This window comes from Sapajus apella, unplaced genomic scaffold (genome assembly GCF_009761245.1).
Source record: "Sapajus apella isolate SASKATOON/1434 unplaced genomic scaffold, GSC_monkey_1.0 scaffold14, whole genome shotgun sequence".
Lineage (NCBI taxonomy): Eukaryota > Metazoa > Chordata > Mammalia > Primates > Cebidae > Sapajus > Sapajus apella.
Window position 1 is genome coordinate 13,793,274 of NW_022436954.1, and position 24,373 is coordinate 13,817,646.

Here is a 24,373-nt window from a genome sequence, read left to right on the forward strand (position 1 = left end):
ACTCCTGAGCTCTTCCTATTCAGCCATCTTGGATCCAGTAGTAGTTTTTATTGCATATTTGACATAGTTCAGTAACCAGTCTATGCATGTTCTAGTCTGCTCTGTTCAATGCAATAGCCATCAACATATGTGGCTACTGAGTACTTGAAAAGTGACCAAATAAAGACAGGCTGTAAGTATAAAATGCCTACTGGATTTTGAGGATTCAGTATGAAAAAAAGGAATGGAAAATATTTCATCAATAATTTTATGTTGATTCCATGCTGAAATAATACTATTTTGAACATATATGGGGTAATAAAATTGCCTTTTAAATATAATTTTTAGAAAATCTAAAATGCATGTGTCATTTTAATGTGGTACATTATGTTTCTGTTGGAGCATGCTGGTCTGGATACTATACATCTATAGCAGAAGGGGATGGCTTTATTTGAAAATCTGTAAGCATTAGCACTGCCCTTCCAAAGTCTTTTCTGCAGTTCTTCCTTAGCAACCTGCATCTCATCCCCAATTAACACTCCTAACTGTCTCACAACCCTCTGGCCTGAGTCTGTATCCGGAATCTGATGCCTGAAATGGGCACTTTCCAAATATATATACATGTGAAATATATGTAAATATATATAATACATTATACATAATATATGCAAGTATATATATTATATATATGTAAGTATATATAATATACTATGTATAATATATACAAATATATACAACATATACTAATATATGATCTATTATATATAATGTATAATATATACTTATATATTATATATCCAAGGCAGATGAGTCTTACCTTTCCTCTGAAAGGAGGGAAATATATATATAATATATATATATCACATATATAATATATATATGGGCACTTTCAAAAAATATATATATATTTTTATTACCTTTCCTCTGAAAGGAAGAAAATATATATAATATATATATTACATGTATAATATATATATGGGCACTTTCAAAATATATATATTTTACATATATATCTGTATATATATATTACATATATAATATATACTTATATATAATATACACTTATATATGTAATATATATTATATATAATATAATATATATATTTTATATTATATATAATATAATATATATATTTTATATTATATATTTCAAAATATATAATATATATATTTTGAAAGTGCCCATTCAGGCATATACATATTTGGATATCTCATGATACCTCAAGTTCAATGTGTCACAAAGTATACTTAACAATTTCTGTCCCCCTTCTAGGGCCCCATCAGTGCTCTGTATTTCTTCTATTGAATTGCATAAGATGGGTGCAAAGTTATAGTTAGACAGGAAAAATGAGTTTGGTGTTCTATTACACAGTAGGGCAAGGATCTCTAACCCCTGGGCCATGGACTGGCACCAGTCTGTGGCTTGTTGGGAACTGGGCTGCACAGCAGAAGGTGAGTGGCAGACAAGCAAGGGAAGCTTCATCTGTATTTACAGCTGCTCCCCATCATTCTCATTACTGTCTGAGCTCTGCCTCCTGTCAGATCAGATCAGCTGTGGCATTAGATTCTCATAGGAGCACAAATCCTATTGTGAACTGCACATGTGAGGAATCTACATTACATGCTCTTTATGAAAATCTAATGCCTGATGATCTGTCACTATCTCCCGTCATCCCCAGATAGGACCCACTAGTTGCAGGAAAACAAGCTCAGGGCTCCTACTGATTCTGCATTATGGTGAATTATATAATTATTTCATTATTACATTGTAATAGTACTAGAAATAAAGTGCACGGTAAATGTAATGTGCTTGAATTATCCTGAAACCATCCCCCACACACTAGTCCATGGAAAAATTGTCTTCCATGAAACCAGTCCCTGGTGCCAGAAAGGTTGAGGACCACTGTAGTACGGTGACTATAGCTAATAATCAGGTATTATATATTTTAAGATAGCTAGAAGAGAGGATATTGAATATTACCACAAAGAAATGATAAATGTTCAAAGTGATGAATATGCTATAACCTTGACTTGATCATTACACAACTTACATACGTATTGAAACATCACACTGTGCCTCATAAATACATACAATTACTGTGTGTAGATTATAAATAAAAATAAAATAAAATAAAATAAAAGCTTTTAAAAATTGCATATGACCCACTTACTCTTACAATTGTGCATTTATTCACACATTCATCATTTATGTTGAATTATGTCCTAGGTGTCAGATACTTACTGAGCTAGGCATTTGGAACCTAAAGATAACCATGATAGAACGGGGTTTTCACGTTTATGAAACATACAATCTATTGGGAGCAGTAGACAACTGAACAAAGACAATGTGATAAGAAGAGATTCTCCTTTTCAATTAAGTCCCCCGAGAACCAACATTTTGGCCTCTTCTACCAGCTGACTGTACTCTTTTAGCCAGTGACTGTCTGTGGTAAGTAGTGACGTGGGAGACTGGTTTTGATCCATGATACGATGGGGAGCAGATCTTAACAGATAAAGCTTAGAAAAGTGGTCAGAGTAATTATGGGTGTGATCCAAATAAGTACCTTCCTTTGGCTCCTCTTTCTGGAAGCCACGATTGCCAGAGACAAGGAAAAGAGAGGACTCCAGGGCAAGTGAGGATTATTAGCTGCATGCCAAAGAGGCTCCCCTTTCAACAAACTCTAGGCAGGAACCACCCTGTCATTCCTCATTTCCACATTAGGTCTATTATCATTAGGTCTATTCTCAGTGCAGCAGAAAGAACCCAAGCTTTGGACTGAAACCACCCTGAATTTAATACTGCTTGGCTATCTATTTAGGTGTGTGACCTTGGGCAATTTCGTCGTCTGTAAGATGCATGAGGTTGTTGAGAGGACTGCAGAAAATAATAAGCTTCACACTTTCCTTTTCCTCACCAAAATGAAATGTTTTAGGATGGCATCATGGAATCAGTATAGGCCCGATTTTCAACGAAAATCTTAATTTCAAATGCTAGAAACCATTCTGCCTATAATGAGACTTGATTCTTAGTTTTTAAAGTGTTCATACTGAGGAGTATCAAAAATATGCTACAAGGAGTCCATTTTGATTTTAGCATTGCACAGCAGTCCAAAATGTATGCAGACATTTCATGGTTTATTTTGGGAAGTGCTCTTTTATTGTACAAACACTGCAAAGACCAGAGTATGTATATTTTTGCACAGTTGGTGAATGAACATTCTGAACAATCTCCGTATTGGTGCCTTTTCCAGGAGGTGGTGAGGGATGTAACTGACAAGAAGTTAAGTTTTAAACTTTGAAGTTATGATGTATATCTAAGGTGGGGATGTTGCTGTTTATTATTTTCTTTGTCACATCCTCCCTGCCCAGCTGTCCTCTCCACAGAGAGTTTTCTCTCCTGCACATAGTTGAAGCCTATGTTCATTTTGTTCATGAATCACTGTTTTTGCCTGCAAAAAAGGCAGAGTACACTTGATTTGCTTTTAGAGCCATTTCCTATTACTCAGCTCACAAGTCATCAAGGTTATATTCATTTTGACTAGTGCAAATTTATTTCTGGAGACAAGCTTATCTAGAAATAGCTGTGCATAAATCTGAATCAATGGGAAAGCTGTGATTTTTTTTTTAAGTGCCAGCATGGGTAGGGCTGATCTGAAATATTTCACATATTGGCACTGAATCAACTGCCAGTTACATCCAAGGCAGATGAGTCTTACCTTTCCTCTGACTCCTCAGAACAGAGGAAGAAAAATGTGATGATCTATTACCTGAAACTCACAGTAGCTTAAGAAACTGCCTCTCCTTTATTCTGTGGTAAGTATCCCTGAGTGAATCCAGAAACACCCTCATCTATCTTACACTGGTGGATAGAGGCTGGAATAGAATGCCTATAGGAATGTTCTGGTCAAATGTGACCTATCACATGAAATAACAACTTATTATTCATTCTAACTATTTTGGGGGACACATCTCCAATAAGAATCAAAATCCAACTCTGTTATCTGATTGACTTAAGCCTTGATCTGCTCAATGGGAGACAGGGCAGATAAAAGTAGGTGATTCCAGGTACCTTGCAACTCAATGATTCTGTGATTTATCCCCATCTTCTTAATACTGCAGTGATTAAACATTTTTCTTATTAATTCTGAGTCTTCATTTTGATTATGAAAGACTGTTGCTAATATTAGTAACAACTAACAATTATTAAGCATTTCCTGTATACCAGGCACTGTGTTAAGCATCATAACCCTAACAACATGAGTGTTGCATATAATCCTAACAAAATCTCTACCAGGTAGAGATGAAGCCTTCGTCTATCCCCATTTTACAGCTGAAGAAACCGAGGTTCAAAATCGTTAAGTAACTTGTTTAAGGTGACCCAGCTAATGAGTGCCCGAATTCCCACAGGAGGCAGGGTTATTGTTGCAGGTTAGAATCACCTGGGGAACTTTCAAAAACACTGACATCCAGACTCTACTGGAGATAAATTTAGAATATCTAGAGATGGTGCTTAGGCACTAGGACTTTAAAAAGGAAGTACTTCAGGTGGCTCCAAATGAAAGCCAGCATAGAGCAGCACGGCTCTGGTGCCTGTCCTATTTAGTGTTCTGCTATGAATTCTCCACTGACCAGTTTATGGCCATTGGCTTAAATAGTTAACCTCTCTGAACATGGATTTCTTTTCTTTTCTTTTTTTTTTTAACTGTACTTTAGGTTCTGGGGTACACGTGCAGATCATGCAGGATTATTGCATAGGTGCATACATGGCAAGGTGGTTTGCTGCCTTCATCCCCCAATCACCTTTATCTGGTATTTCTCCCCACGTTATCTCTCCCCACCCTCCCCAAGCCCCACTGTGCCTCCTCTAACACCCCCCAACTAACTGCAGTGTGTGATGCTCCCCTCCCTGTGTCCACATGTTCTAATTGTTCAACACCCGCCTATGAGTGAGAACATGTGGTGTTTAGTTTTCTGTTCTGTGTCAGTTTGCTGAGAATGATGTTTTCCAGATTCATCCATGTCCCTATGAAGGACACGAACTCATCATTTTTTATGGCTGCGTAGTACTCCATGGTGTATATGTGCCACATTTTTTTTATCCAGTCTATTGTTGATGGACATTTGGGTTGGTTCCAGGTCTCTGCTATTGTAAACAGTGCCACAATGAACATATGTGTGCTGAAAACTAGGGGTACTATGTCCCCATGTCATGAGAATTACTTGAGACAATAGCCTAATGGGGCTAGTTCCGAGCCTGGCATTTATCAGACACACAATGTGAGTGCCCATCTGTGTTTCCTTATTGTTTGCTGTAAGTAGTTACTGCTCACTACCCTCTGTGGGCCTGACTCCAGGATTGTCTTCACCCTTTTATTAGTTGGCTACTTGTAAGCCACTACAGGCTGGGGAACCAGTTAACCAGAAAGTGATATATGTATAAAATCCCTGTGTTAGGGAAGAACAAATAGGCTCTGAGTCAGTGGCCATGGGCTTTTCCTAAGGGGCCTGATTTGAATGCAAGGATTTGGTTTAGTGCAAGGCTCAGAGGTATTTGCTTCCCTTCTAGGACAGAGTACATAGTCACCAAATCCTAGAAAGTTCTAGAAAAGCAGATATTAAGTTTAACCCCTAATACTATGGATGGGAACACAGAGGGCCAGAGATAGAATGTGATTTACTAAAGATCACACGATGAGCACTGTCAGAGCCAGGGCTGGAAGCCACGCTTGAAAGTCCTGCACTGTTCACTGGTTCATTCATTCATTCATCTATTCATTCATTCCTTCCTTCCTTCATTCATTCAACCAAAGCTTATTGAAGGCCTCCCATGTGCCAGGCATTCTCCTAGGTGCTGCACTGCAGTGGTGCATAGGACAGGGTACCTGCTTTTTGGAGCCCAAGTAAGGGGGGATGAGGCCAGCTGTCATATCTCTACCTGCTTTTTCAAGCAGTCTGGATTTTGCAATCCTCCACTCTTGAACAGAGCCATCTGGCTTTTCCTGATAAGTCTCTTCTTCTATCTGGTCTATACCTTTCCCTTTATTTCTTCATAGCCCCTCACCCCTCCACTCCACCCCTAGGACTAATCGGGCTTGCTGGTTTCCCCTCGCTTCCCAGCAATAAATATTCAAATCCTTTCTAAGAATATCCCCACTTATGATTTTACAATGCATGTCTTCATTTTCCAAGGCACAAACTTTCTTCTGCGAAGTGGTTCCGTAGGGAAGGGGGTTGCCAGGGATTTGGCCAAAGAGTATACCAGGGTAATACAAGATATAAGAGCTTCTTAAATAGAACCAAATGTATCCTCATAAAAGATTTAAAATTCTCATTTTAGCACATATTTTATAATGTGTAATATATGAGTGTATATATTATCTACATTGTTAGTACACTTACATTTATTTGTGGAGTAACATAAACACTTTTTTTTACTGATATCAATGTACAAACATGGGAATCACTTCCTTAGGAATTCATGTTCAGGAATCCTCCTCATGTTCCCTGATGTCCCATACCTGGAGATGGCCGATCACAAATTTATGCATCATGTGGTTCCACTTAGACTTCTTAAACACGGAAAGGTGTGCCATGTCATGCTGCAAATATGAACTCTAAGCCTAGGAGAGATGAAGTTACTGTTAGAGAAATTGGGACCCTAAGAAGAAATCAATAAATGAGTCCCATAGTAGATTCACAACCTTATTTGAGAACACTGGGCCCAAATTCTTATTCAACCTCCAGTCAAAATTAGTTTTTATTTCTTACACATATCCTGTTCTTTCCAACTTTTATGCCTTTGTTCTCTCAGCCTGGAATGCCCTCCTTGTCTTTCAAAGGTTTCCAGTATGGAGTGCAGAAACTAAGGTCTTTGGTGTCAGACAGATTTGAATTCTAAACTGTTCTTCACCACTTATGAGCTTCATGACTCTGGGCAATTTACTCAGCCGCTTTCACCTTCAGTTCTTCATCTGGTAAAAGAGGATACTAATACCTAACTCATGGGGTTGTTGTGCTACTTACATACCTATAAAGTGCCCAGCTTATGCTAAGCACTAAACAAATATTTATTTCCTTTCTTCTTTCCAAAAGTCACTTTTCAAGAAATAAAACAAGATGATTTAAGAAAAAAATTAACATACGGAATTCTGCAACGTAGAAACACATGGCAGTTAATTCTCTGTGAAACCTTTTCCAATGATTCTAATGAGAATTAAACGCCCCTTTCTGCTCCAACAGTACATGCTGGTTCCTCTCCTTGGCATTAATATGATTGAATTGGGCCAGGCAGTGTGTTTTGCTGTTTGTGACAGACTGTCTCCTCCACTAGACGAATTCTTTCTCAGGAACAGAGAGCATGTTGACTTTTCCTTTGTGTCCACAACATGGTATCATGCTCATTCAGAAATTCACACTTCATTCAACAAGGATTTATCAAATGCCCTGCTAAGTGTCAGTCGTTATTTGTCATTTATGGAGGAACTCACATGTTCTTATTCTCATGTAAGATATCATTTCTACCCTTGAAGAATTCATGGCCTGATGCATTGGTAAATGTTGGTTGTTTAAAGAATGAAAGATAAATATGCGTGTTGCATGGCTAAGGACAGAACTTCAATCACTGAAACGGTGGGGATAAACCAGGGCAAATAGCAGCAATTGTCGTTAATTAAACATTTACCATAGGCCAGACACTGTGCTTTGTATTTTACACATTTACCTGATTAGTCCTTCTCAGAATAACTCCACATTCATTATTATCCTCACTTTACAGACGTGAGAACCAATGAAATTTGGTAACTTGCTGGTAAGTGCCTGACATTGATGAGTTCCTTGCCAGGAAGTGTCAGGCAGCAGCTGACACCAATCTAAAGAGAAAAAAAGAAATTCTGAGCCTTTCTATGAAGACACTGTCTGGGCTTAATATATCAGCTTACCTGAGAAATTGTGAGAAAAGGAAATGAATATTGTAACAAGCCAGCCATTGCCAAAATGATACAGTGGTAGTCACGCCAGCACTTCCAAAATTAATATCTGGGAAAGGTGAAGGAAGAAGAGCCCCAGGTTGGCATTCAACATGTTCATAGCCACTACAGTCCTCCACAATTATCGGAAATCTTTCACCAACTGGGACTATGAAATAATTATTCAAAGAGTAAATTAACTCCTTCAGGGGAAAGGGAATACAAACAAACATAATTAATAATTTTGTATACATGTCCTTTATTAATAGAATTTTATTAATAAATTTAATTGTCCAGAATTAAAACCCCAAAACAATGAACCAGCAAATAAAACCTTTAAAAAAAGTGTATGAAATTTATTGTTGTTTTCTGCAGAAGTGAAAGATGGATAATGACTTGTAAACTGTCCTAAAACTGTTATGGAATTCGGAAATTGATTTTTGCAGGGGAGAGGGAAGGAGAGGAGGGTGCAGTAGAGAGATATGTACAGCTAACAGTCGCCTTTTAAACCACCAGGTGTTGAGTGAGCTCTGGTTCTGTTCTGGGGAACTTGGTCATCTCTACGGATCCGTGTTTCTATAGTTTACAAGGTGCTTTCCAGGTCTTCAGTTGCTTAATGTATAGAAAGGGTTATTTCGTAGAAGATGGTGATTGTAGAACAATGTAGTTCACTTAGATTAGTTATCACGATGAACTTTCTGAGAGCTGCTTAGTGAATCCCCAGAAACACGGCAGGGTTTCCAGTGGCATTAGTGTGTGTGTACTTGGTGGAGCGGTCTTGTATGAGGGCACTGTGTGTATGTGCATGTGTGAGTGTTCACAATATTAGCATTGGTTTACAACCTTGACACATCGTGCTGGGGAGCACACAAGAATGAAAAGAAATCTCTCTTGGCTTACTGACTACAATGGGTTTGAAACTAGGACAGTTGGGAAAATGACCAGGTTATAAGAAAGATAACAGGGTTGTACAGATGTAAGAAAGGAGAAACATTAGAAACAAAAAAGAGCTATGAAAATAATTCTAGAAGCCGAAAATTCCAAAATTCACAGACACAACTTTCAAAGGATGTGCTGCCTGGCAGAAGTTTTGGATAGGCTCATCTCCCAAACCCCCATCAACCTAAGCATTATTGTAGCCACAGGTTATTTTAATGATTATCTAATATTAATCTGTTATCTCTAGGATGCCTCCAGCCTGGTCATCTTTTGCAAAGCATTTATTGCAGAGTTGGGAGAGTTCACCAAAACCCAGAAGAGCGACTGGCTTGAAATCAACAAGTCAGTGACAGATGGTGGACTTAAGCCCACACCTGACACCCAATTTTATGCTCAAGTACTAATTTTTTATATATAGCAACTTGAATATCCACATAAATATATTAAAGAAAACTTATGGTAGACCTTTATCTACAGGGACCAACAGTCTTAGATAATGATTATCTGGTAGGTCTCAGTCATTGGTGGGATTTTATTTTTCTTACAGAAAAAATTTAGGAAAAACAATAAAGTTTTGCATCACCTTCCCTTTTAAATTTAGGGCCACCAACTCAAATGTTGGGGACATATCTGCAAGCTTTAGAACTACTAGTACCATTATAAGTTCATGATTATGATAATATGTAAAATTTATTTAGCATTTACTATGCTCTAGACACTGTTCTAAGCACTTGAAATGACTTTACCTCCTTATTCCCAATAATTCTCATAAGGTTGGTACCATTATTTTCAGTATTTTATAGGGGGAGAAACTGAGCCACAAGAGGTTTGGGAACTGGCCTAGACTCACACGATTTGAGAATGGCAGGGTTGGGGCATGACTGCAGGCTGGATATCCGCACAACCCACTCTTTGGAACAGAGCTGTGCTGTGGGATAAACATGGGCCTGAAGAGTGAGCTTAAGGGTTAGTCTCAGATTTTCTTTCTTTTTTTTTTTCCATTTATTTATTTTATTGCATTTTAGGTTTTGGGGTACATGTGAAGAACATGCAAGATTGTTGCATAGGTACACACGTGACAGTGTGATTTGCTGCCTTCCTCCCCATCACCTACATCTGGCATCTCTCCCCTTGCTATCTCGCCCCAGCTCCCCACCCCCCACCATCCCTCCCCTATTTCCCCCCAACTGACCCCAGTGTGTAGTGCTCCCCTCCCTGTGTCCATGTGTTCTCATTGTTCAACACCTGCCTATGAGTGAGAACATGCGGTGTTTGATCTTCTGCTCTTCTGTCAGTTTGCTGAGAATGATGGTTTCCAGGTTCATCCGTGTCCCAGCAAAGGACACAAACTCATAGTTTTTGATGGCTGCATAATATTCCATGGTGGGAGTGTAAATTAGTTCAACCATTGTGGAAGACAGTGTGGCGATTCCTCAAGGACCTAGAAATAGAAATTCCATTTGACCCAGCAATCCCATTACTGGGTATATATCCAAAGGATTATAAATCGTTCTACTATAAGGACACGTGCACACGAATGTTCATTGCAGCACTGTTTACAATAGCAAAGACCTGGAGTCTCAGATTTTCATGCAACCAGTTCCATGTCCTCAGATTAGTCCTGCTCCCTTTGTGAGTCTGTTTCTTCATTTTTTAAAGAAAGAATAAAATCCTTGCTCCCTCTCCTTCACAGTGGTATATGGATCCATACATTATACAAATTATTTCAAAGGGCTTAAGGTTTAAGCAAATGTAACTGTTACAAAAAATAAATTTCAAAAAATGGAATTACTCAATATTAAGTAAAATTCCTCTCAGTGTTATGTAAAAGCATCCCAGTGAATTTTTAGTCCTATAGAGGCTCTGTCCTTTAGAAGACAGTATTCATGTAGCCGAAATATTAAAGGAAGAATGGCATTCATGCTTGGGAATACCTAAGGGATTGGAGCCAGAGGGAAGTGATCTGGAGTCTCAGCTCTTTCATATAACAGCTGTTGGACTTTTAGAAAGTAATTTATTTTCCCTGAATGATAATTTCCCCAAATGTAAAAAGGCTGTAGTTAGGATACAGCTACATCTTTCAATCAGTAGCTATTTTTGGAGTTCCTACTACATGTTGATCCTGTGCAAGTAGGTCTTCAGGACACAGGGGTAAGAAAAGTAGACATAGTCTCAGCTCTTATGCAACTTAGTTGGACTGGGAACATAGACACAGGCATAACACATAATTACAGGCAGTCAATGAAAAGGAAATTATATCTGTAAGTTACGTGGCATGAAGTAGGTGCTTAGAGACATGAAATTACTGTTTGACGAAGGGCCAAAAATTCTATTCTTTTGCTTCACCAAGGTTTAAGAGTTATGATGACGTAAAGAAAAAGGTTTTGTTTGGAATACGTGGAATCCACCCATTGACTCTAGTGTGCGCCCACCCTGCATGACGGCTTCAGAAAAAACAGTTAATTGGCTTTAAAATATGCCTTGTCTCCATCCTTCTACACCCCTGGATCCTGACACCTCACTCACATTTTTGTGTCTTTCCTGGCTGGGCTGTCCTGGGGCAAGCTCTCCAATGAGTGGTGGCTTCAGGTACAACTGTACAACATCAAGCTCTGGGTGCATGGCCCTGAAGGCATCCTGTAAATCAGAGAGAGCTGTTAGAGGCTTTGAAGAGCTATGCTTATCCACGGATTAGTCCTGTTTCTTATTTTGTCCTGTGCTCAGTCTGGAAATCAGCACAGGCCTCATTGTAGAGGATTTGCTTGTAACTCTAAGTTGATGTTTTAAGTTAATTGGTAAAAATTATCTGGGGAAACTACCTCTGTGAAAGTTTCCTGCTGGAGACCCACCTACTACATGCATTGCTTCTCTAGGTACGACCAACACAGTCAGGTGATCCTGGAGCATTGATGAGATCACTATTTTATTTTATCACCAGAAGAAATAGTTGTTTATGGGTTGGGATGATTCTGTATAAAAGACCAGCATCAGCATTAGTGTGAAGTTTGCTCACACTATCTGAGACAGTGCAGCAACCAAGATTGGCTATGCAAATTATATCTTCCACTGAGGGCTCTCTCTGGGTTCCTGGTCAACACCCAGGGGAATGAGATCCCTTGGATTCGTTAATTCTAGGGAAGGACAGGTTAGAGTTGATGATTGCTTAAGGCAAAAGCATGTGAGATCATAACAGCACAGCCCTAAAGGACTGGGTGGTCTAAAATAGTATATCTTTGGCTAAGTTTGTCACTGAAAGAATCTCCTCACTCTCTATTAAAAAAAAAAAACTTTGGTGGTCTGTGCAGGGACTTGGTGACAGCCAGGAACAGAATAGAGGCGACAAACTATATTTTTCCATCTCAGGTGCATGTTAAGTAGCAATTCCATACGGCTATGAGAAGCAGTGATGCTTCCTATATCCTGCTTATGTTTGGAAGAAAGAGAATCTTCTCTTTCAGGAATTTAAATTGTTTTCAGAAAGAAGAAAAATTCTCCAGGAGGGAGATGCCAGACTTGTTGCTATTATGGTTTGGGGATGGGAGTAATTAAAAATGAAGAAAAATAACCAAAGTTGTAAATTGTATATATGAAGAGTCGCACAAATTCCTCTGCAGCGGTGGTGTTGCATAATACTGATTTCGAAAGTGGACCCTGGAGCCAGCTTTCCTACATGTAAATTCTGGCTTTGCTACTTACTAGCTAAGTAGTTGTAGGCAAGTCTGTTGAGTTGCCTGTGCTGATGCTTCTATATTCTTTCCCCTAAATGGGGGTGATGATAATAGCCACTCAACTCATAAAGTTCTTATGAGGATTAAGTAAATTAATAATAATACCAAGTGCCATTTACTATGTTTTAAATATACATTAGATGTATTTCTTATGTGTATACCTCTACTGATAAGAACTCACTACCTACCTTCTCTTCAATACAGCAGTTCAGAGATTTTCCTTCCTTTACCTCAATGCCTAATGTAGAGTGAGCTCTGAATTATATTAGTGAATATAATGAGTGCTACATCTTCAAATACTGAAGCAACTTCAGATATATCCAAGAACATATGAGCCTACTTATTATTACAGTATTATAATACTGTGTTATAATAGAATTACTTCTTATAGAAGTAAGAAGGTGTTTTTATAATGAACAAGGTTAGTTAGAAGGGTACAATATAAACTCTTTAGACTCATTTCACGTATGGTTCCCCAGATGCGATGAGGTAAAATGGGCTTTTATCTTGTTAGAATCAGTCCAGGCAGTGAGGTTCCAGTGCTTCTTTTTGTACAGATAATGTCACCAGTGTCCATTCTGTTTCTGTACACTACCCCAACTCCCTTGGGAAATGCTGGACTAAATAATTTCAAAGGTGTTTAAATTTTTCACATTTATGGTACTAAAGCTTAGGTCCCCTAACCTGGAAGAGCGAGTCAGTGAATAAGAGGGTGATTAAAATATCTCATCATGCCCCACACTGAAAAATCATGTACTGCTTGCCGTTTCAGAGTGGGTTAGGATGGAACACATCAAGACCAAAGTGTAGAATGTAATCTATTGCCATGCCATTGTACTCTGAGCAGCTATTTAGAGTCCTAGCACAGTGTACTGACAATAAAATTCTTCTGGGTTCATTGTTTCTTCAAATACCCAGGAAGGTTCGTAGGTTAAAACTGTGATAACGCATATAGGAATGCCGTGGAGATTTTCAGAACAGTAAACACTGGCCTGCTTTGTGGAATTCTTTCCTGCATTAACGGGGCAGTACAACAAAGGAGTGGGTAGTCTTAGAATATTCTATGCGGAAGAATTTTCAAACAGAATCTAGATGCTAAGTTGTGAAATCCCTTTGGCAAGAAGTCTGCAAGACTGAGTCCTGTTACCAACATTCTTGGGCCAAGTGTGTTTCTGCTGAAGGAGGAAAGGGGATACAAGGAAGAGGAGAAGGGATAGTGTCAGTGTTTATGAGGCATGTCCTGCATACAAGGCATTCTACAGGCCAACTCATAGTCATCATTTTAGTTCTGTGAGGTTCTACCACTTTCATTGTACATTTTTTAATATTGTATTTATTTATTTATTTTTTTGCTAGGCAAAGAACTTTATTAACCTTGGTTTCAAATTTGATTCCGAGGCTTCTTCGGCTTAATTAGCTGCAAAGAATGAATTGTGTATAAGCAAAAAAACTGAAAAGAGCTGCAGTGTCCAAGGGGCTTGGGCTTACAAATATTAGAGATCTAGATTTTATCAGATCCATAAACAAAAATTCCTTAAAAAGCAGTCATAATATAAAATAGCAGCTCCCAGTAACTTCTTCAAGTTTTATCTTCAGAAGTTGACTTAGATAAAGACACTAAATTTCAGAAGAAAGAAGTATCTTGCCCCAAATGCCACACTCAATAGCAGATCCAGGATTTGAATTTGGGATTATGCAATTCTAAAGGCTTAAAGCCCTAAAGGTCCATTCCAGCCTTAAAGTCCTCCCAAGAAAGGAGTGATGCCAGATTGGGGATGATGTGAAAATCAGTATGTATCTGTTTGGCAGTTGGTAGTGGCATCTCCCCACCTTAGGTTTGAGTCATGTAAAGCACTTTGCCTCTGGCTCCAACCTGCCTCCCTAGATTCACCTTCTCTATACCGTTCATGCACCATCTTCTCTACTGGAGCCTCCCCATTCAGTATGCATTCCATGGCCTTCTGTAGTCCTGAGGCTTTACGCTTACTGCTCTCTTGGCCTTGACTGTCTCCTTTGTTTTCTTTCTATGAAAGCTCCTCTCATCCTTCATGACCCAGATTAAACATTGCTTCTCCCAGTCACTCAGGAAAATGATTCATGATTACTCCTGGGTTCACACAACACTTTGTTCCTGTAGCTTTTCAAATTATACTATAATTAATCTGTGTACTCACCCCTTTGTTTTAGTGGGTTGTGAATTTTTTAAAGACTGGAACCATGTACTAATATTGGTCAATGTATACGTAATGTCGATCACTGTGCCTGAAGTATAGCCTGTGATCAATAGATGCCTGACAAATAAGGGAAAGGGTGAATGAATGAATGGATATAGCATTTCTATAACAAGGCATTAGGATAATCAAAGTGTAACACTAAAAGTATACAGGTGTGAAGTGCTGCTGTTCTTCCTATCCATGGCATCTCTGTTTTGAGAACTTTTTGTGACTTCAGCATCTCAAATTTTCACCTGGTAGCCTTTTTCCTTCTCAATCATCATCTTTAGTATTTAAATTATTCATAAATTTATGCCGCAGCTTATCTTATAACTGATTATTTCCAAAATAGCAACAGTATGGAGAAGATGTGATGATTACTTTGCTTTCACAAATGCCTTGGACAAACTGCTAAGTTTTTGCTGTTATTTGGTGGGAGATACAGTCATGTGCTTTCCTGTAAAAGCAGTATGATCCCCAGTGGAAGAGAAAAGTATGTAAAGTCAGAGGATGTGAGACAGAATTCTGTTTTCACAACTTAAATGGTATGTACAGGCTGTGCCCTGTACAAAGGCACTCTGCTAAGATGGTAAGTGTGGCCTGGCTTCCAGTGGACACTCCATTTGCTGAGCCTTGTTCCTATAGGGCTGCAACCACCCGAGGAGTGTGCCTTTCCCAATTCACACTAAGGCATAGTTTAGGTAGCAGAGGAGTGGAAAGTAATCTCGCACACAGAAATTACTTAATTTCTCCTAAATGTAGATAATACTACATAATCTTCTTTATGAGCTCATTAATTTTTTCATTCATTTATGCAGTCATTCTAAAACCTATGGAAGTCCCAGCCTAGAGGTTAAAAGCTTAGATTTTGGAATCAGACATCAATAAGTGGCCATAATTTTATATGATTATTACTTAGTTCATTTGAGTTGGGTTGAAATTTCCCAAAAGAAATTTACTAAGGAACAAACATGAATTTAGAAACCATCTATGGAGAATGTTGTCTATGTAGTCATAAAACAAGATAACTAGAATATACACCTTGAAGAACTCGCTACGAAAAAGCTCATGAGACTGTTCTATATCCAGCCACAGATGAAGACCCCTGCTTTCACACCTTTGGGCAATTCCTCTTCTGCTTCCTTCTCAGAGTTCACCTGCCCTAAGGCAATGGCTAGAACAAGTCTCTACAAATTTCATATGGACAGTAAGTTCTAAACAGGCCAATTTATGTGGAGAAAGCATCTTTGCCCTTGTCCTGGGAGACAGCTACTTTGGAGTGGGAATGATCACAGAAAGTCACCAGATTCCTTTTCACCAATAGGGATAAGCAGAGGGTCGTCTTCCCACTGCAACTCATTCTATTCTTTGAACACTTTCATTTCTTGAAAGCTCTTTCTTATATTGAGTTTTTTTTCTATAATGCTTTCCCCTGAGCTCCAGCCCAATGGAACTCAACTCTCCCCTCCCCTTCCTGTTCCTTCCAAATGTGTGCATTCTCCTGGGCTTCCCTGTAATAGATATCACCACTCAGTTGCCCAAGCCAGATATCTATAAATTAGTTTAGATTCCTCCATCCTGGTAGTTTATGCAGTCACTCATCAAATATTAGAAATTATGTCTTCTCCTGGAACCAACCCAAATGCCCATCGATGATAGACTGGACAGGGAAAATGTGGCACATATACACCATGGAATATTATGCAGCCATCAAAAAGGATGAGTTCGTGTCCTTTGTAGGGACAGGGATGAACCTGGAAACCATCATTCTCAGCAAACTGACACAAGAGCAGAAAATCAGACACCGCATGTTCTCACTCATAGGTGGGTGTTGAACAATGAGAACACATGGACACAGGGAGGGGAGCACTACACACTGGGGTCTGTTGCGGGGAAATGGGGGAGGGTCAGTGGGGGGGTGGGGAGTGGGGAGAGATAGCATGGGGAGAAATGCGAGATATAGGTGAAGGGAAGGAAGGCAGCAAATCACACTGCCATGTGTGTACCTATGCAACAATCTTGCATGTTCTTCACATGTACCCCAAAACCTAAAATGCAATTTAAAAAGTATGAAAAAAAAAGAAATTATGTCTTCTAAATATCCTTCCCACCCATCTCATCTTCTCCATTCCTGTAGCCAACACCTTGCTGGTGCCTTCAACATGTTCCCTGGACTCCACCCTGCTCTTTCTTCATTTTGGCAGGCTCTTCTGGATTTTATCCTTCTCTTAACTGCCATACTCACCTTCCAGAAAGTCAATGTCTCTTCATGGTCCATTTTAATCTTTTAGCACTTGAACTTCTTTCTCTCTCCTCTCTTTCATCTATTTTACAACTAGAACTATTGTTTCTAAAAACTCTGAATAAACTAGGTATCAAAGGAACATATCTGAAAACAATAAAAGTTATTTATGACAAACTCACAGCCAATATCACACTGAATGGGCGAAAACTGGAAGCATCCCTTGGAAATCTGGCACTAGACAAGGATACCATCTCTCACCACTCCTATTCAATATAGTGTTGGAAGCTCTAGCCAGAGCAATCACGCAAGGAAAAGAAATAAAGGATATTCAATTAGGAAAGGAGGAAGTCAAATTGTCTCTTTTTGCAGGCGACATAATTGTATATTTAGAAGACCCCATCATCTCAGCCCAAAATCTCCTGAAACTGATAAGCAACTTCAGCAAAGTGTCAGGATAAAAAATCAATGTGCAGAAATCACAAGCATTCCTATACACCAATAACAGACAAACAGAGAGCCAAATCATGAGCAAACTCTCATTCACAATTGCTACAAAGAGAATAAAATACCTAGGAATACAACTAACAAAGAATGTAAAGGACCTCTTTGAGGAGAACTACAAACCACTGTGCAACGAAATAAGAGAGGACACAAACAGATGGAGAAACACTCCATGCTCATGATTAGGAAGGATCAATATCGTGAAAATGGCCATACTGCCCAAAGTAATTTATAGATTCAATGCTATCCCCATCAAGCTACCAATGACTTTCTTCATGGAACTGGAAAAAAATAGCTTAAACTTCATATGGAACCAAAAGAAAGCCCGTATAGCCAAGTCAATTCTAAGCAAAAAGAACAAAGCTGGAGGCATCACACTACCGGACTTGAAACTATACTACAAGTCTACAGTAATTAAAACAGCATGGTACTGGTACCAAAATAGAGATATAGACCAGTGGAACAAAACAGAGGCCTCGGAGGCAATGCCACACATCTACAACCATCTGAACTTTGACAAACCTGACAAAAACAAGCAATGGGGAAAGGATTCCCTGTTTAATAAATGGTGTTGGGAAAACTGGCTAGCAGCATGCAGAAAGCAGAAACTGAACCCCTTCCTGACACCTTACACTAAAATTAACTCCAGATGGATTAAAGACTTAAACATAAGACCTAACATCATAAAAACCATAGAAGAAAACCTAGGCAAAAGCACTCAGGACATAGGCATAGGCAAGGACCTCATGACTAAAACACCAAAAGCATTGGCAACAAAAGCCAAAATAGACAAATGGGACCTAATTAAACTCCAGAGCTATTACACAGCAAAATAAACAATCATTAGAGTGAATCGGCAACCAACAGAATGGGAAAAAATTTTTGCAATCTACCCATCTGACAAAGGGCTAATATCGAGAATCTACAAAAAACTAAAACAGATTTACCAGAAAAAAACAAACAAGCTCATTCAAAAGTGGGCAAAGGATATGAACAGACACTTCACAAAAGAAGACATAGGTTAGGCCAACAAACATATGAAAAAATGCTCATCATCACTGGTCATCAGAGAAATGCAAATCAAAACAACATGGAGATACCATCTCACACCAGTTAGAATGGCGATCATTAAAAAATCTGGAGACAACAGATGCTGGAGAGGATGTGGACAAACAGAGACACTTTTACACTGTTGGGAGTGTAAATTAGTTCAAGCATTGTGGAAGACAGTGTGGCGATTCCTCAAGGACCTAGAAATAGAAATTCCATTTGACCCAGCAATCCCATTACTGGGTATATATCCAAAGGATTATAAATCATTCTATTATGAGGACACATGCACACGAATGTTCATTGCAGCACTGTTTACAATAGCAAAGACTTGGAACTAACCCAAATGCCCATCGATGATAGACTGGACAGGGAAAATGTGGCACATATACACCATGGAATACTATGCAGCCATAAAAAACAATGAGTTCGTGTCCTTTGTAGGGACATGGATGAACCTGGAAATCATCATCCTGAGCAAAGTGACACAAGAACAGAAAATCAAACACCGCATGTTCTCACTCATAGCTGGGTGTTGTACGATGAGAACACATGGACACAGGGAGGGGAGCATCACACCCTGGGGTCTGTGGGGGGGAACTAGGGGAGGGACAGCGGGGGTTGGGGAGTTGGGGAGGGATAACATGGGGAGAAATGCCAGATATAGGTGATGGAGAGGAAGGCAGCAAACCACATTTCCATGTATGTACCTATGCAACAATCTTATATGTTCTTCACATGTACCCCAAAACTTAAAATGCAATAAAATGTATTTTAAAAAATTTGGATGATGCAGGAAAGAGGCATTGATCACTGATTATTACTTTTCTTTTACCAACAGCTTAGAAATGCCAGTTGATTGTGATGTGAGGATGAAGGCAGGAGGGATCCTGTGCTAGGAATACACTCTCATGTATAGTGGGAGGAGAGGCAGTTACGCAGTAAGGGTAAAATGCAAACTCCTTAGCTCAGCACACAAGATCCTTTCTCTCCCTCTTCTTTCTCTGTTCTCTTCCCCTATGTCTTTTCTCTCTTCATCTTCTATCTGCTTTCTCCTCATAGTCAGTGACTTCCTCTGTGATAACCATTCACATTAGTTAGCATGTAGTTTCGGCCAATATTGTGCTAAGTAAAGGATTGTCCAGACTGGGATGCTCATTCTGATGGGGTGCTTACTCACGCCGTGAATTATATTTGTACTCCATTTCTGTATACACCCTCCTTTTCCCCTGCCCCACCCTTGCCTCTGCTGGCTCTGCTCATCTGAAACCACGGAGAATGCTTTCTTTTGGTGCTGCACACAACTGTCCCTTTCTTCCACATACCAGTCCTCCAAATAGTTGAAATGAACTCTGCCATTATTTGCTGTAAGCTTTTGTCATTTTTTCCCATCATGTTGGACTCTGACTTTTATGAGAAAGATCTTTAGTTTCTGAGTTTCTCTACTAGAGTGTGGTGTCCAGAAATAAAGAGTGGGCTAATCAGCACACAAGATAATAAAACAGCTTTCATTGTTCCTATTATGCTGCCTCTCTGAATGCATCATAAGATTGCAATTATGGTTTTTGTGGAGCTCAGAACATTCTGTTGTTTTATGTAAAACTCGTGTCCAGCTATTTATTCATATATATTTACTGTCATCGAAGTGTTTCGTAGGCCAGGTAAAGTGGTTCATATCTGTAATCCCAGCACTTTGGGAGGCCGAGGCAGGAGGACGGTTTGAGGTCAGGCATTTGAAACCAGCCTGGGCAATATAGTAATACCATATCTCTACAAAAAATTTAAAAAATCTAGCTGTGATGGCACACACCTGTGGTGTCAGGAACTGGGGAGGTTGAGGCTGGAGGGTCCCTTGAGCCCAGGAGTTGGAGGCTGTAGTGAGCTATGATGATGCCACTGCACTCCATTCTAGGCAACAGAAGGAGACCCTTTTCTAAGAAGAAAAAGATGCTTTATAATCCTCATTTTAATGATTGCAAAATAGCTTATTGTATTATAATTATAATCTATTAATCAAGACTCCTTGTTGGACTTACATGTTGTTTCTGGATTTTCCTAGGTGGGCTCTTACAGATAAAAAGACTGTGGCCATAACTCTAGTTATTAGCATTGTAACATTATTTTTATTTTTTTCAACTCCAAGATATTTATTCAAAATAATTAAAATACTGTACACAAATATTTATTCCATCTCTATCTACATGATCCAAAATGTAGAAGTAACCCAAATGTGCATAAGTAGATGAATAGGAAAACAAAATGTGATATACACATACAATGGAATATTATTCAGTCATGAAAAGGAATAAAGTACTGGTACATGCTGCAACTACAGATCAGTCTTACACCTAGAAGATTTCAGCATGACCTGATTACTCTGAGCCAACTCTAGCCCCAGCCTTGCTCTTGATATGCTAAGTGAAAAAGCCAGACACAAATAGTAATATACATGATTCAGTTTTATTTATAGGAAATATTCAGAATCAGTAAGTCCTTAGAGGCACAAAGCAGATTGGTGGTTGCTAGTAGGTGGGAGTAGCAGGAGTAGATTATGGCTGCCCAGTGGGTATAGGTTTTTCTTTTGAAGTGATAAGAAAAAATTGGAACTTGATAGTAGTAATGGTTGTACAACATTGTGAATGTGCTAAATACCACTGAATTGTATAACTACAAATTGTTAATTTTATATTATGTGAATTTTACCTTAATTGAAAAAAAAACTACTTTAAAACAAAAACACAATGTTAAAATCATACAAAAACTCTGCTTTCTTAAAGTGTCAGATTTTATATGTCACCTTTAGTTATTTATGTTTTTTTAATCTCACCAAGAATTTGCTACTCGGAAGGAGGTACTATGGCTACTTAGTATGCGTCTCATTTCGTTTCCATCTGGAAAAATCCCATTCACTCTGATAAGCCACTCAAACATTAATCTCTTTAATGTTGTAAGTTACATTACTTACTAGAGAGAATTCATTATTGTCTCTTTTTGATCCCTTAACAACTTGGGCATATTTTAATGTCCATATTATATGATATTTGAATCTTTGCATGTGACATTAGTTTTAAATCATATCATTTGAAAATACTGGGTAGCTCGTATGTGCAATAACAGGAGCTTATGTACCAATTTTGTTTTATAGATTTATTTTTCTTAGTAAAGTTCCTTGGAGAAAATGATAATCTATCTCAAAAGAACAAAGTAATAATAAAATACAAGAGCTGCCATTTTTTGAGTATCTAATCTGTACCAAGCACCACAGTGAGCACTTCATTGGCTCTCTGCTGACTTTTATGGCAATGCTAAGACGAAAGTATTATTATCTTCATTTCCTAGATAAAGGAGCTGAGGCTTCAAGAGCCTCAGGACATTCCTAGTAAATGTGAAGCCCAGATGTAAAGCATACCTGCTTCACTCCCGTGAAGCTGGACCCCTAACAAGAGTTTTGGAACAACTGACTGCATGAATGAATGAATGACCCTGTGGGATGGATTACTTAGGTACCAACATTCACCTTTTATAAGGACGATGGAGATCTAGAGAAGAGTTACTATGTATGTAAGAAAAGAGTGCTTGCTCTGGGCAGGTGCAGCCATGGGCCTGGGGCTGGCACACTTTGGCCCACATTTGCCACTCAGATTCTCACCCTTCAAATACCTCTTGCGTTACAGGGTGAGCATTTGATCTCAGGTCTTCTAACTTTATGATCTTCCCTCCTTCATTAGAAAGCTTGATGCTTCATTATACAGCTCTCTGCTCCCAATCAGACAACACCAAAAATAAAGAGGATTTGTAAGCTGGTGGTGAACAAACAAGAAATAATAATTATATTTTGGAGAATAAGGATGCTGGTAATAAGTTAGCTACAATTGAATGAACTTTTACTAAGTACCTGGCACTAATGCCAAACACTTTACATGCATTGGTTCTATTTGCCATAAATTACTCAGATTAGCCTCATTCTGCAGGTGAGGAAGCTGAGGCTTGGAACATTCTGATAATATTCCTAGGTTTACATAACTTATTCCAAAGCTCAGGCTCCCTGTACTCCCTGTCATGGAGTACTATTGATTGTTCTGGCCACTCTCTCTTTCTCCTTAAGCCATTTTCTTTAGGAGAATCTTTTCTCTGGACATTTATTTATTTATTTTTCTAAAATCTAAGGTACATGGCTGAGCAACTTACGATTTTCTTCCTTGATATACGTGATTCCTAAGGTGGCATGGGTATTTTCTCCCCAGATTCTATTATATTAATCAATTCCTCCTTGTTGGCTATAGCTGGACACAAACTCAGGGTTTTTCCTGACTTCTGGAATATAAAAATAATTAGCAAATTAAAACTTTATCATCTATCTGAGCTGCCTCAAACTGAGTGAGGCTTTCAGTTATTTTCAAGGTGGTTGAAGACTCATGTTTTTGTGAACCCATCTTCTGAGCTAATTCTGTGACTTGTGTTAGCAAAACCTCATCTGTATTTTCTGTGAGTTACGGAAATGAGGGGATGGGATAGGTAGGGATCTGTAATGTTTTATGTTTTCTGTTTGTTATTTTTCTTTTCCTGTTGTTCCTACACAAATGTTCTACACCTTGCTTCTTCTACCCTCTGCTCTCTGATTTCTGAGCACCGTGTACAATTCATCCTCATTTCCCAAAGAAAGTTGAACTTTTGTTTTAAAAAATATCACATCTGAAAGAAGTGGTTAGGCTGTAGCAGGGTATACTCAGAAAGGCATTCATCTGACTGTAGAAACAAGATAGGCAGATGGTAGAAAAACAAGAACCTAGACAGAGAAAAGGGATGCGAAATTGGTGGAAAAAATAAGAATTGAGAAAAAGAGATGCTGATAGCATCAAAAGATGAAATATTGCAGGTATTTGTGAATTCTGTTATTATTAGTGCAGCACCATTTATAGACTGGTACTTAACAAAATAGTGTTTTCAATCCAATCTTTAAAACCAGTTAGAGAAGTTATATGGTAAATTGTAAAACCAACAGAAGCCACAAAATGCTTAAAAGCCCACATTTAAATTTCTATTCTGTCATATATTAATTTCTGATCTTGAGTGAGTTGCTTAGTTCCTCTAATTCTGTTTTGTCATCTGTACAATGTGGAAAATAAAAGTCCCGGTTGAGAGAAAATCGACTTCTTTATGGACTATTTTAAGAGAGATTCCTTATGGCACTTAAGATTTTGGGACATCTTTTTATCATATATTAAGTGGAAGTTTTATTTTTTTACAACCCAGGTAACTAGGGCTTTAGGATCAAACCAGCCTGATTTCAAAATTTGGGCACCATTACTTGCTGGCTGTGTGACATGTTATTTACCTCCTTGAATGTCAATTTTCTCATCTGTAGTACGGGAATAATAGTCACCATCCTTGTAGGTTTAAGTGCAGTGATGCATTTGAATGTGTGACTAAAAGTGGGCTGATCACCCGTATGAAACTGAATGAACTATGGATGCAAAAGAGCTCTTCAAGCTCTTACAGCCTAGGTAATTGTAGGCTTTCATCGTTATTCACAACATTTTCATACCCACTTCATGGGTTGCTTTCTTTCTTTTATACACTCCAATTATTTGAAATTTATAAGAGTCGTATAAATTTTTATTTGGGTTCAGACTTTTTTTTTTTTTACAGATTTTACTCACACATTTGTCACTTTCTTCTTATCAGTGACTCAGCTTCAAAACAAAGCAAAAAAAAAAAAAAAAAAAAAAAAAAAAAAAAAAAAAAAAAAAAAAA

At 38.5% G+C, this 24,373-nt stretch overlaps 1 pseudogene; it reads right to left on the minus strand.

Annotated features, from left to right (window-relative positions):
- The window catches only part of LOC116554534, a 43,323-nt pseudogene that overhangs the window by 18,317 nt on the left and 633 nt on the right, over positions 1-24,373 (minus strand).